The sequence below is a fragment of the Phoxinus phoxinus genome, assembly GCF_949152265.1.
Source record: "Phoxinus phoxinus genome assembly, chromosome: 14".
NCBI classification, from domain to species: domain Eukaryota; kingdom Metazoa; phylum Chordata; class Actinopteri; order Cypriniformes; family Leuciscidae; genus Phoxinus; species Phoxinus phoxinus.
The window spans coordinates 30,520,669-30,532,743 of NC_136889.1; the positions used below are offsets into that span (position 1 = coordinate 30,520,669).

Consider the following 12,075-nt stretch of genomic DNA (forward strand, 5'->3'; position numbering starts at 1 on the left):
AGTTTTTAAAGCGTTTTTTAGTGATTTGTCAGCTTTCTTGCCCTCAGAATTCAATCATTTTCCTGCGCCGGCCTCCAGGGCTGGACTTCCCGCACTACTGAACACGCAACAGCCACCTGCGCACATACTGATACACATTCTGGCACACAGACCTACACACATGTGGTGTGACAGATCCCCTCATGCCTCCAACACAGATGTGGAAGTATGCAGATAACTTAATTACAGAAAATAGCTGAAAAGACCAGCTCAAACCAGCATTGATTTGCAAGCTGCTTTAGGCTAATTTATGCTAGTTAGTGCCGATCGTGTTGTTGACCTGCAAACTTAGATTCAGCAATCTACACTGCCGTGGCTGAACTTACAGTCCGATGGCATAAAGTCATATTTTACCTGAGATTGCAGTCTGAATTAAATAAGGATGAAATGCAAAATAATTGCAAGAACACACGTCTTTATAACTAACCTTAACATACAACGAAACCAATACAGTCTGATTCACAAACAAATGATTCTTTTCAATCAAATTCCTTCACTGATTGAACTTACTGACACCAACCAATTTGACCATATAACATGACGAATATAGAATATTTAAGAAATGGACACTTTTATTTACCAAGGAGGGAATAAAATGATCAAAAATACAAAGACATGTATAATGTTAAAGATTAGTTTTAAAATAAATTGCGTTCTTTTGAACTTTCTATTCATTCCGAATGAATCCTGACAGCATGCATCACAGTTTCCACAAAAACATTAAGCAGCACAGCTGTGTTTTAACATTGATAATAATAAGTAATGTTTCTTGAGCAGAAAATCAGCATATTATACTGATTTCTGAAGGATCATGTGACCTGAAGACTGGAGTAATGATGTTGAAAATACAGCTTTAATCACAGGAATAGATTACAGTTTACAATATATTACTAATAATTAATTGTAATAATATTTCTACTGTTTGACTGTATTTTTGATCAAATAAAAGCAGCCTTTGTGAGGATATAATACTTCTTTCAATGACAATATTACCGACCCCAAACTTTTGCACAGCATTATATTCCAATGAATAATTATTAAAATTTTGTTCTCATATAGACCCGTGGAAAATGTTGCATTCAAAACAAATCCAAAACATATGTTAGTGACAAACCATGCGAGGGCTTTCAGCAGACCTGCGAAATGTTCTCGCTTTTCGACAGAAAAGGAAGGTAGGAAAAGTCACTCATATGCATCCCTGCGATTCCCAGTCAACACACACGATCCGTCCGCTCTGTCAGTACAACACAATCTGCCTTCCAGATCTCCCACAATTACATTCGTCTTTCAGCGGCGTTGCTAACTATTAGCCCAGCCCGAGAGCGAATGACCCTCAACAACCGCTCAAGTCTATCTCGGCAGCCATCTCCAATCGTAATCACAGCTCCGCTCAATCAGAGGATTTCACACCGCGAGCTTCCTCTGGCCCCGTCAACATCGCCGGTGACAGATCGCAGACACCCGGGCTTTCTTAATATTAATCAAACAGCTGGGAAATTACAGGGTCCGACCAGATGACAGTCTGAGCTCAAATGATAGCCGCGCGGTGACATCACAAAGCGCTATAGGTGGCAGTGCCTGTGGCAAGGCCTTCATCTGAACAGATGGATACGCTACGACATCACAGACTCTCGCTGCATGGAGAGATGCATGTGGTGAATGGAAAGAGAGAACATAAGAGATTTAAGAAGAGGCGCCGTCCATACAAACATGCTCCAAATGAAAAGGAAAGGTATTTTATCTAGACAGTAATGAGATTAAATTGAGATAAAAAAGTGCATAAAGTGAATTTTATGCACCATTAATGTCAATTTCATCCAAATCACACACATCACCTTTAAAGTTCCCCTGTAGTCAATCATTGTATCCTTAAAAATCAGCTTTGATCACCAAAATGACATATTTAAATGTTTTTGCCTTAAAATAGCTTGAATGTAACTACACCCTTGCCTCATTAAGTAAACGCGCTTCTATGAGTATGCAAATGAGCCCCGCCTCCACTCACTCACTCCAGCACAGACATCCACTTGTTGACGATCACACGTTGATCTGATTGGTTACAAGGTAGTTTGTGACGTCAGAAACTGAAACTGTTTTTGAGACTGTGTTTGGTTCACTGCATGCAATTTAAAGGAGAAAATACTCAGCAATGGTTTGTCTTAAAGCATATTAAAAAAGACCACATTGACATATAAACAACATTAAAAGCTTGATTCTCACCACAAGGGGACTTTAAATTAATCTTAAATGAGAACTCCATTAAGTCTGGTGAGCAACGAATGACACAAATACAAAGGGAAATGAGTGATCCGTCATTGTGGTGAAGACGCACACTCAGCGGGACGAGTAATTGGCTACTCTTGAAGGTGGGCTTAGAGGTGGCTCTAGGTATCATGTAACAACAATGAATAAAGTGAGCAGAGAGACAGCACAGAGATAGTGATATTACCGAGAGGACACTCAGAATAAAAACTACACCTGACCCAGTCACAGACATGAGCAAAGCAGGCTTTTACTGACACACTTTCCGCGGGAGCATAAAGACAGAGCGATGAGAACCTCCTGAAAGACAGAGAGAGCCGGGGTAGATGACATCCTTCTGTGTTTGTAATTACGCGGCTCTGTCAGAGGCGACTGCATCACGAGCGAAGGTGGCAGCGAGGAGGGAGAAAGAGGGCGCGCTCTCAAACTGAGATGCCATCTGGGCCTGCGCTCTCCCCGGAATGATAATACTGCCCGACCCTACAAAAAACCCTGCTGCTTCCGCATGCACGCACACACGCACACACACACATACACACCAGTGCTTGCATGAAATGAGAACGCATGCCCACTGGTGTGTATGAGACGCAAACAGCAAGAACTGTTCCGGATTCCTCCAGAGAATGAAGCAGCTGAGCTGGATGGCTAAGATAAGACGTGAGAGACATGCCAGCAATTTGAAAGAGGATGAATGCAACAAATTTGGAGGCTTTTTAGTTCCTGCGACTACGGCCAATCAAAAAAAGGCATGAGTGAAGGGAGGAGGGAGTATGACATCAAATAAAAAGAAAAAATTGTTACTAATTTTTTTCCAAAGCACTGTTGGGAGAAAAATGTCTATGACAAAGTGATACATGATTGTTGCTCAAATAAGAGCAACCTCTGAACAATGAAAAATACTAAGGCCGTGTGTCCACCAAAGCGTTTTATCCAGCTGAAAACGCAGAGCTATGTGCGTTTGAGAGCGTTTTGACAGCGCAGTTTTTTTTCAGTTGAGGCTATGATACCAGAATATCCGTTGGTCGGTGTGGTATTAGTCCCGCCTCTCCTCCACTGTGATTGGACGGTTGGGTAAAAAGTGATAGTGATGAGCGCTGCGTTTTACCCAAAGTTGAACATTCTTCAACTCTCATCTCTCGGCGCCCTGTAAAAAACGCCGAACGTTCAGCGCATCAGAGTGAAAAAGACGGTCAGCGCCTCGTGAGTTTTAAAAAGCTCATGGAGTTTTTAAAAAGCTCGCGGCGCGCCCATTGAAAACAATTGAAAAAAACACGCCAGCCGCGTGAAAAAACACTTTGGTGGACACACGGCCTAACAGCCTTAATCATAGCAGATACACTACCACTTGAAACCCAGGTTCAATGTACCTGTACATACTGTATGTGACGACTCCCAACACCTATATGTATGTAATTCAATGCAGGTTCCAGTTAAAAGTAACACTAGTGGCAGTAAAACACCAACGACTTAAAAAAATTAAATTACAAGGCAAATTATCGATTAGTAAGACTTATTTTTATGCGGTTGCTTGCACAACATTATGTTGTGACCTCAAAACACATTTACCATAGTGCATGATTTGTAAACTGATATATTTTCACGTTTTCATCACTTAGTCAGTTTTCTGGCATTCTCAATTTCTTCTGTAGCACTGCACTTGTGATGTGGAGCGATCTAGCAAATACACAAACCACAATAAAAGAGCTCTAAAAAAGACTTGCAGAAGCTACAATGGCATGGCTGATTCAGAATTTGCATTTTAAATCTCAGATTTGCTTTTGTTAACACTATTGGTTAGGTTTATGGACGGGTTGAGTGTAGGTGGCATGTACCGAATCAACGTATTTCAGGTTTTACAGAAATGTAGCCAGAGTCACGTATGAACGTTGACCACTGACGTCTGAATGCGCAATCTGAAAAAGCATCCAAGTATTCTTCCGAGAATCTTTTCATGATGCTGTAAATAAACAGTGAGTCAGCAAGTTAGCAGTTGGAGAACTGCTAACTCAGTCCCACGCAACAGCACATTCTGGCAAATACAGGTTGTTGCCAATCAGGGTGAACCAGCATGGATGTTGGAAGGAAGGTTGTGGGCTTCCTCTCAACCCCAACACTCACACGTTTGTGCTTAAGTGTGAGGCTGGAAATGCAGCGAATGCACTGATGCAACAGTGACAGTGGCCACCTGTGCCTGTAGGGAAAAAAATCCCCCAGAATGCAATTGCACAAGCAGGGGATGCTTCAGTGGCGCAAAGCCCTGCCATGAAAAGGAAGGAGGAGGGAGACGCTCTGCGCATCACCGGCTCTGGCACAGACCCACTTCAATTAGCTCAGTGTGCTGTGGAAGAAGCAGGCAGCAGTGCATCAGAGCGTCTGAACACACACTGTCTCTCCTGTGCAGAGAACACACACGCACCGCACAGAAACACACATGCAATGGCAAAAGGGTAATTTCTGTTATGCAGTTCTACGGCACCTTCTGAGCTCTGGAACTTTTAATGAATATGTTTGTGAGATTTGTGAGTTTAAGAAAGCATTACTATAAAAAAGATAAACAAGACCTTGAGAAATATGCCCTGGACAAGCTCAGGCAATAAAGTTTTATTAATTATAACTAACTATTTACACAATTATTGGTGAACCATGGTCACAAGTTCCGATGAACTGTTTTGGTAATGATGGAAACGACAGAAACAGACCCCTGGAGGACCCCTAATTTAACGTTAAACGATTCATTAAAAATGGCTTGTTTTATACAATTAAACAATAATCACAAGAAAAACATTTCTAGAAATGAAAAAAAATATAGCCCCCCCCCCCCCCCCCCAAAAAAAAAAAACACAATAAAAATAAAAAACAACCTGTAATATAAGCACCCAGACAAATATGGCAACATCTGCTCAAACATAAACCAAAATTATTTCAAATGAACCCCATTTTCACTTAATTTTGATATTGTAATAGAAATACTTTTGTATGATTAACTTTGTATGATGAATTGTATTTAAAAATTGAGTTTCATTTGTTATCCAATATAGTGAGATAAAAATACCAGGAGAGATTCAAACCTACTAAAATCCACACTGTAGCAGCATCTCGTTCCTGGACTTCGCACTGAGTGGATACTTTATAATGAATTTGCATGTTCATATATTTCTGTGGTCTTGTCCCTTGTGTAAATGCCCTTGTGTGTTAAAAAAACCTAGATCTGTCTACTTGCTCTGTTGCATGTAATGATTTCTGCCCTATTTAAAAGTGCAAGGCAGCACCTTCCTTTTCAGAACGCTACTGGTGCCATTTAAATAAACGCAGGGGGGAAGGGGTTTATCCCATCAGCCAGAAAAGCCAGCCCAAGGCCTCGGGGCAACTCCGGTGTGTGTGCTGTTTAGGCACATTTATAAAAGAGAGAGTATTTGTGTGTATGTGTGTGCCGCCTCAGGAGGTGCTGACACAGAGGAAATGATGGTTCTTAGTGGTGAATGCTACTAAGCTAATATGCAGCAGGAGTGAGATTCAGCCGGGCTCCATACTGAGGCCAGCATATGGGCTACTCTGTCACACAAACACACGCCGCATGCCTCCAGGCTCTTTCACAGAACCACCAAATCCTAATAACTCCCAGCAAAATCATGCTGTACAACTAACCAAGCCCTTAAATGATCCCTCGAAATCCCGCTGCACAACTAACTCAGCTCTTCAACAACACCTCAAAACTTTTGTATATAACTAACTCAGCCCTTCAGCAACACCACTACACAAACTGAGCCCTTCAACAGTGCCTCAAGAACTAACTAAGCCCTCTCAGATTCTACTATACATCTAACTCAAAACTTATATATCACCTCAAAACTCAGTAACAGTAGCGGTGCTTATGTCAAGGTCATGGGTTAGAATCCCAGGGAATGCATGATTAAATCTATAGTTTTAATGTAATGTAACTACTTTGGATTGGTGAAAATGCAAGATGAAATGTTCTACACAACTATCTAAACCCTTTAATAAAACTTTAAAATTCCTATTAGAAAACAAACTTCAATAATGACTCAAAGCATTACAAGACAACTCAACCTGTGAACAACCAAAAACTCCCCTTAAGAACCAACTCCTCAACCCTTTGAAAATGACTCTACAACACAACTATCTCAACCATTCAAAAATGTCTTAAAGCTCTACTAGAACGCTAACTCAATCGTCAACAATTCCTCAAAACTCCACTACACAACTAACTCAATATTCAACAACGCCTCAAAACTCCACTACACAACTAACTCAATCTTCAACAACGCCTCTAAACTCCACTACACAACTAACTCAATCTTCAACGACGCCTCAAAACTCCACTACACAACTAACTCAATCTTCAACGACGCCTCAAAACTCCACTACACAACTAACTCAATCTTCAACAACGCCTCAAAACTCCACTACACAACTAATAATGCCTCAAAGCTCTACTAGACAACTAACTGAACCTGTAAATAACAACTAAAAAACTACAGAGCACAACTAAACCATTTGATAACTCTTCAAAACTCTACAACACAGCTGGTCACTCTTTAAATAATGCCTCAAAACTTTTCTACACAACTAACTTAATTATTCATTAATGTCACAAAACTTTAAATCAACCCTTCGATAACACCTCAAAACTCCAATATACAACTAACTCAACCCTTCAACAATGCCTCAAGCTCTTCTAGACAACTAACTGAACCTGTAAATAACAACTAAAAAAACGCACTATACAACTAACTCCACACTTATATAATGCTTCAAAATGACATTACACAACTAATGTTCGATAATACCAATAATTCTTAAAAACACATATACACAGCTCCTTCCTTCAACAGCATTTCGAAGCTTTACCACACAACTTTCTTAACTATTTGATAACATCTCAAAACTCCACCACATAACTAAGCACTGAAAACATGGATCAATAGAAATTGGTCCATTAAATCTTAATCAAGTCATTCCTTATTTAATATCAATTACTTAAAAATACTGAACAACAAAGCACGAGACACGGTTGAGTCTAGTTGTCAAAAAACACATTATCATTTTGTGCAACTGAGACATTCAATTTGTATGAAGAGCTGAAAGCACCCTGAGAACAAGGCTAGTGACTGCGACTGTCTTTTCAGAGATGGACGAGGAGACAGGAACATCAGATGACAGGTACACACAGTCTCAGCGTTGTTCATACATCAGTTAGCAAATGAAGTGAAGCACAGAGCCAAGCAAATCCCTTCTCCGCTCTGGCCTCTCCGATTGGCTGTCACCTAATTGTGTTTTGCGCTGTCACGGGACGAGACGGTAAGGAGTTAATAGGTTAATTTAAGAAAATGAACAGCCACATACATCACATGCTCTTGGAACGGAAGGTCACATTTATGCTGAAAACATGACTTTATCTTCAACATCTTACCCTTTATAAAAAGTCAGATCCTTACTGAGTTTTCAGTGTGAAACACGATTATAGTCCTGGAGAGGTATGACAAATGCATTACATTGAAACTGTAAATCTACAGTATACATGAGCAATCCCAGATCTAACAAATCAAGGTCAGTTATGGCTTTAGTGTGACGATGCTATTAAACGGGGAAATTTTTTGGCTGCGTACTGACATTATATAAAAACCTGCGAGAGCCATTAGCCTTTAACAAAGAATTAAAATGCACATTTGGTGTGCAAAGGGTATGAGATAAATCACGCTAAGTAAGTAAGGGAATCGATCATTTCTCAGATGGCCTGAATTGCTCTTTATCTATATTAAACAGAAGAGTCTAATGGATGGCACTTTAGATGGTCCCCTTCGTGTCCTTTAAAAGGCATCTGCTTGGTTCCTAGCCCAGAACATTTGAAAATTATTCAGAAGAGGCTAGATTCAATTAAATGTCTCTCCCGTACCTTGAACTTTGTGCTGCTGACGAAAGGTAAACACATCAATCTCCTTTTGCTAGCCGAGCAGCAACAGTCCTCAAATCTGACCAAGCGTTACCTTCGAATCTGGAGCAGACTGAGAAAATAGCCCAACGACAAGAACAGCAGAGGAGAGGCCCGAGCAAGACCAACATGCTGACGTGCTGCTAAAAGAGATAACTGGATCCTTTTCCCAGATCAGCTCAAGACATCTGGTATTGAGGACAATATCAACTGCTGATTGACCAGAATGGGTTTTTAGCAACCAATAATAAAGGGAAAATCGAGAGAGCAGGCTCGCTTTGATACTGTACTTCAGCCACACATAAAAATGCCCAAATGTTACGACAATAGATAACAAACCATAAAACCAAGTGATATTTCATTTAAAGCTAGATAGCATATGCTAAATATTTAAACAAAACATTTCACAAAATAAGTTTGCTTGCATGGTTTTAAATGATAAACACAGCATGCACCCCTAAAAGCGACACACACTGCATTTAAATGCAGGTAAAGTTAAATAACCAGAAAAAAAAACACTTTTTTGATTAACACATTAGCTCTCACGCACCATCTCGCTGGAATATGAATTATTTCTGGTTATAGGATTTCGCTCTCCGAGGCAACAGGCAAGGATAAGGAACGACAGGAGACCAAAATCTATTGACATAAACGAGCTCAGATGTTGCCTTTTCATTCACCCTCTTACTTTGAAATCAATACGACTCTGTCCGTGTAGGTAGATTCACATTCCCCTCTCGCCCAGTCTCCCGGAGAGCCCGAGACTTAGTCAGCAGTCTGTGAGAAACAGTTTCAATTACACAGAGTGCTTTTAAAATGAGGGATGTGAATGCATTATAAAGCTCAACGCTGATGTATTCACTAATAATGACGGCATCACAGGAAGCCGGCCATAATAATCCCCAATGATATATAGAGTAACCGATGGAAGCAGAAATGGAAGGGGGGTTGTCATGTGATTGATTTCTCCTTCAAACGAACCGGCGCTGCTCTTGAGCGAGGAGAACTGGGGCACGTGACTTCGTGACACGATGACCCCGTGACCCCGGTACATCAAGTACTGTCAGGTGACAGTCTCTGTGTGTGTGTTCTTCACTTCTGCTCCAATGACCCCTCAAAGTCATCTTGTGACAGGAAATGATGATGTTCAGAAGGAAAGCATGTCTACCTGAAGCAGCATGAGCTTATAGATCTTAGTTACGTCTGTTCAATGCACAATCACCTCAGAGCATCTCAAAATATCACTGCGTATACTATGCGAAAAGCCTACTAAACTTAGTGTCTCTGGCACACTGTCTCAGAATGTAAGATGAAGTGAAACTCACCCCAGGAATATCTTCCAGCAATTGTCTGCAAACTCACAGCCTAGTAATCAAGTAGTAAACAGTTACAAAATGGACGCAGAGGCCATCAAAGTGACATTGAAAGGGACAAAATTAATTTGCAGAAAGATAACTGAGATGGAAGCTCATAAGTGCTGTTGTACAAATAGTAAATCACACAGGATACTCAACGTATTGTGTGTATCTAGACACGAGCAAAACCGAGACCTTGTCTACTAGTCAATCCCCCTTGTGAAGGCCTCGTCGACATGACAGCCATCGGCACAGGTCCTCAGCAGAGACACAAGAACCAGACCAGAACCCTATGGACAGCTTCAGCTCCAGACCGGCGTGATGAATCGCTCTTCAAACAAGGAACTGATGAATATTCGAATGCTACCGATCCCAATCTGAATTCTGACTTGCGATGGATTCTGAATCATAATCACACAATGTTTGTTAAACGCTGTTCGCTGTTCATTTTGAATGAGACCTGAACTGAGCTGGACGATGACATAATTTTATGCAGAACTAGATGAAATGAACTAATTTAATAATTGGTGATCTTTACAACGGAGCTGAATCTACACTGAACTGACTTCAGATGAGCAACAGCCGAAATGCATATTTTTTTTCCTGTTTTTCTCTGTAAAGCTGATTTGAAACAATCTGTTTTGTATAAAGTGCTATAGAAATAAAGGTGACTTGACTATTGAAGTCTTACATTGTTAGTTTAGTAACAACCATAAAACACATTACATGCAAATAGTCACAAAAAGTCAATTTTATTTTATATTGATACCTTTCAGTACTAAAAATACATTTATTTATAATCAATATTTTTCACTAGCGACTTAATCATTGAGTCAGTGAACCCAAGAACCAAAACATTCTTAAGAATCTTAAGAACATTCTTCTTCTTATATGTAGTATTTTCATATTTTCTAAATATTAACTAAGAATAAATAATTAATTTGAAAGGTAAGAATGTGTTTTCCAGTAAAGGCTAAATGCTGAATGAAAATGTAATTTTACTGTAATTTTTACAGTACAGATCTTGTTGCAATTTAATGCCAAGGTAAATAGTTGCTGCCTTCTGAATGTGATATTAGACAATCAGACAACACCGGAGCCATTTGTGTCATTTTATGCTTAAGAAAAGATGTTCGAAAGAAAACATTTGAGAGCCAAAACTGACAATGCTGGTCACTAACTGTCATTGTAAGAGCCATGAAGATATATATTTTTAATATTTTTGGTGTTCCTCACAAAAATGCATAAAGTTTAAAACAAAATGAGAGTAAATAATGACAAAATGTAGGCTACAATAATGTTAAAATAACACAATCAAATATGGTATATTTAGATCTTTTCACGAAATTGATCATATTTAAGCATTCAGAACATTGAATAAGTAATGCCATGTCCCTCTCGTGTGTCTGTGTCTCTGGTGTCTAATGAGTACACAGCTCATTTCCTCTTCCTCTAATGCCACAAAGTGAGAGGAATTGTAAAGTATCCCAGAAAGGACAGCTACTTTACAAATAAAGACAGAGTCCTAAAGAAGTTAATTCTGGATAAATTGACTTTGACCCCAGTAAAAATCCTCAGGATTAATTAATTGCTCCAATTAGGTGATGAATGTGGCCACTTAGACTAATTGTCAGCGGAGCATGGGCTTCTCCGGTCCTCATGGGAACTTCAGGGAGCTTTCAAGAAAGAGCTTTTCTGAAAGTAAACCGCCTTGTATTGAAGTTTTAGAAGGCAAAGTCATTATAATCGGTCCTCCGAGAGTGATTAGCAGCACATGTCAGATTTTGTTTTTAGATGTGAATTTGTGTGAGAGATTAATGGCCGCTGTTAGTGTGCTTGTGCTGTCTGGCTAGTGATAAACCAGCGGTTATGTAACAGCCCTGTTTCTCTGGTTAACTAATAAGTGTGATAGGATCGTTGTGTTTGTCAATGAGGCGTCTGAGATTTGTGTAACAGACCAAACAAGCTCTTGATGAGTGGGAAGATTAGATCCATCTTGTTAACTTATTGGCAATGGCAACTAACTTTTTTTTCTTTCCGGTCACACTTTAGTTTAGGGTCCAATTGTTACTATTAACTAACTATTAACTACAACTTTTGCCCCAATAAACTCCTAATTACTGCTTATTAATAGTTAGTAAGGTAGTTGTTAAGTTTAGGTAATTGGTTGGATTAAGATCATGCAGAATAAGGCATTAATATGTGCTTTATAAGTACTGATAAACAGTCAATAGTAATATGCATGCTAATAAACAAGATAATAGTTATAAATTGACCATAAACTAAAGTGATACCCTTTTTCCTTTTAACTAAAGCATGTCCTATAGTTATACATTATAGTGTCTTTGACTATCTGTACATTCAGTTTGAAGCTACTTAGGTAGTAAAGGTCAGTCTGACTGACCAATCACATTCATTTTGTGTTTACATGCCATTTAGATGCAGGTTTAAAAACAACAACAGCAACAA

The 12,075-nt window shown here is 39.5% G+C and overlaps 2 protein-coding genes across 7 annotated transcripts in view; both read right to left on the reverse strand.

Annotated features, from left to right (window-relative positions):
• The window catches only part of dlk2 (delta-like 2 homolog), a 528,840-nt gene that overhangs the window by 429,456 nt on the left and 87,309 nt on the right, over nucleotides 1-12,075 (reverse strand). The window lies entirely within an intron of this gene.
• The window catches only part of qkib (QKI, KH domain containing, RNA binding b), a 108,597-nt gene that overhangs the window by 89,793 nt on the left and 6,729 nt on the right, over nucleotides 1-12,075 (reverse strand). The gene's annotated exons all lie outside the window — the stretch shown is intronic.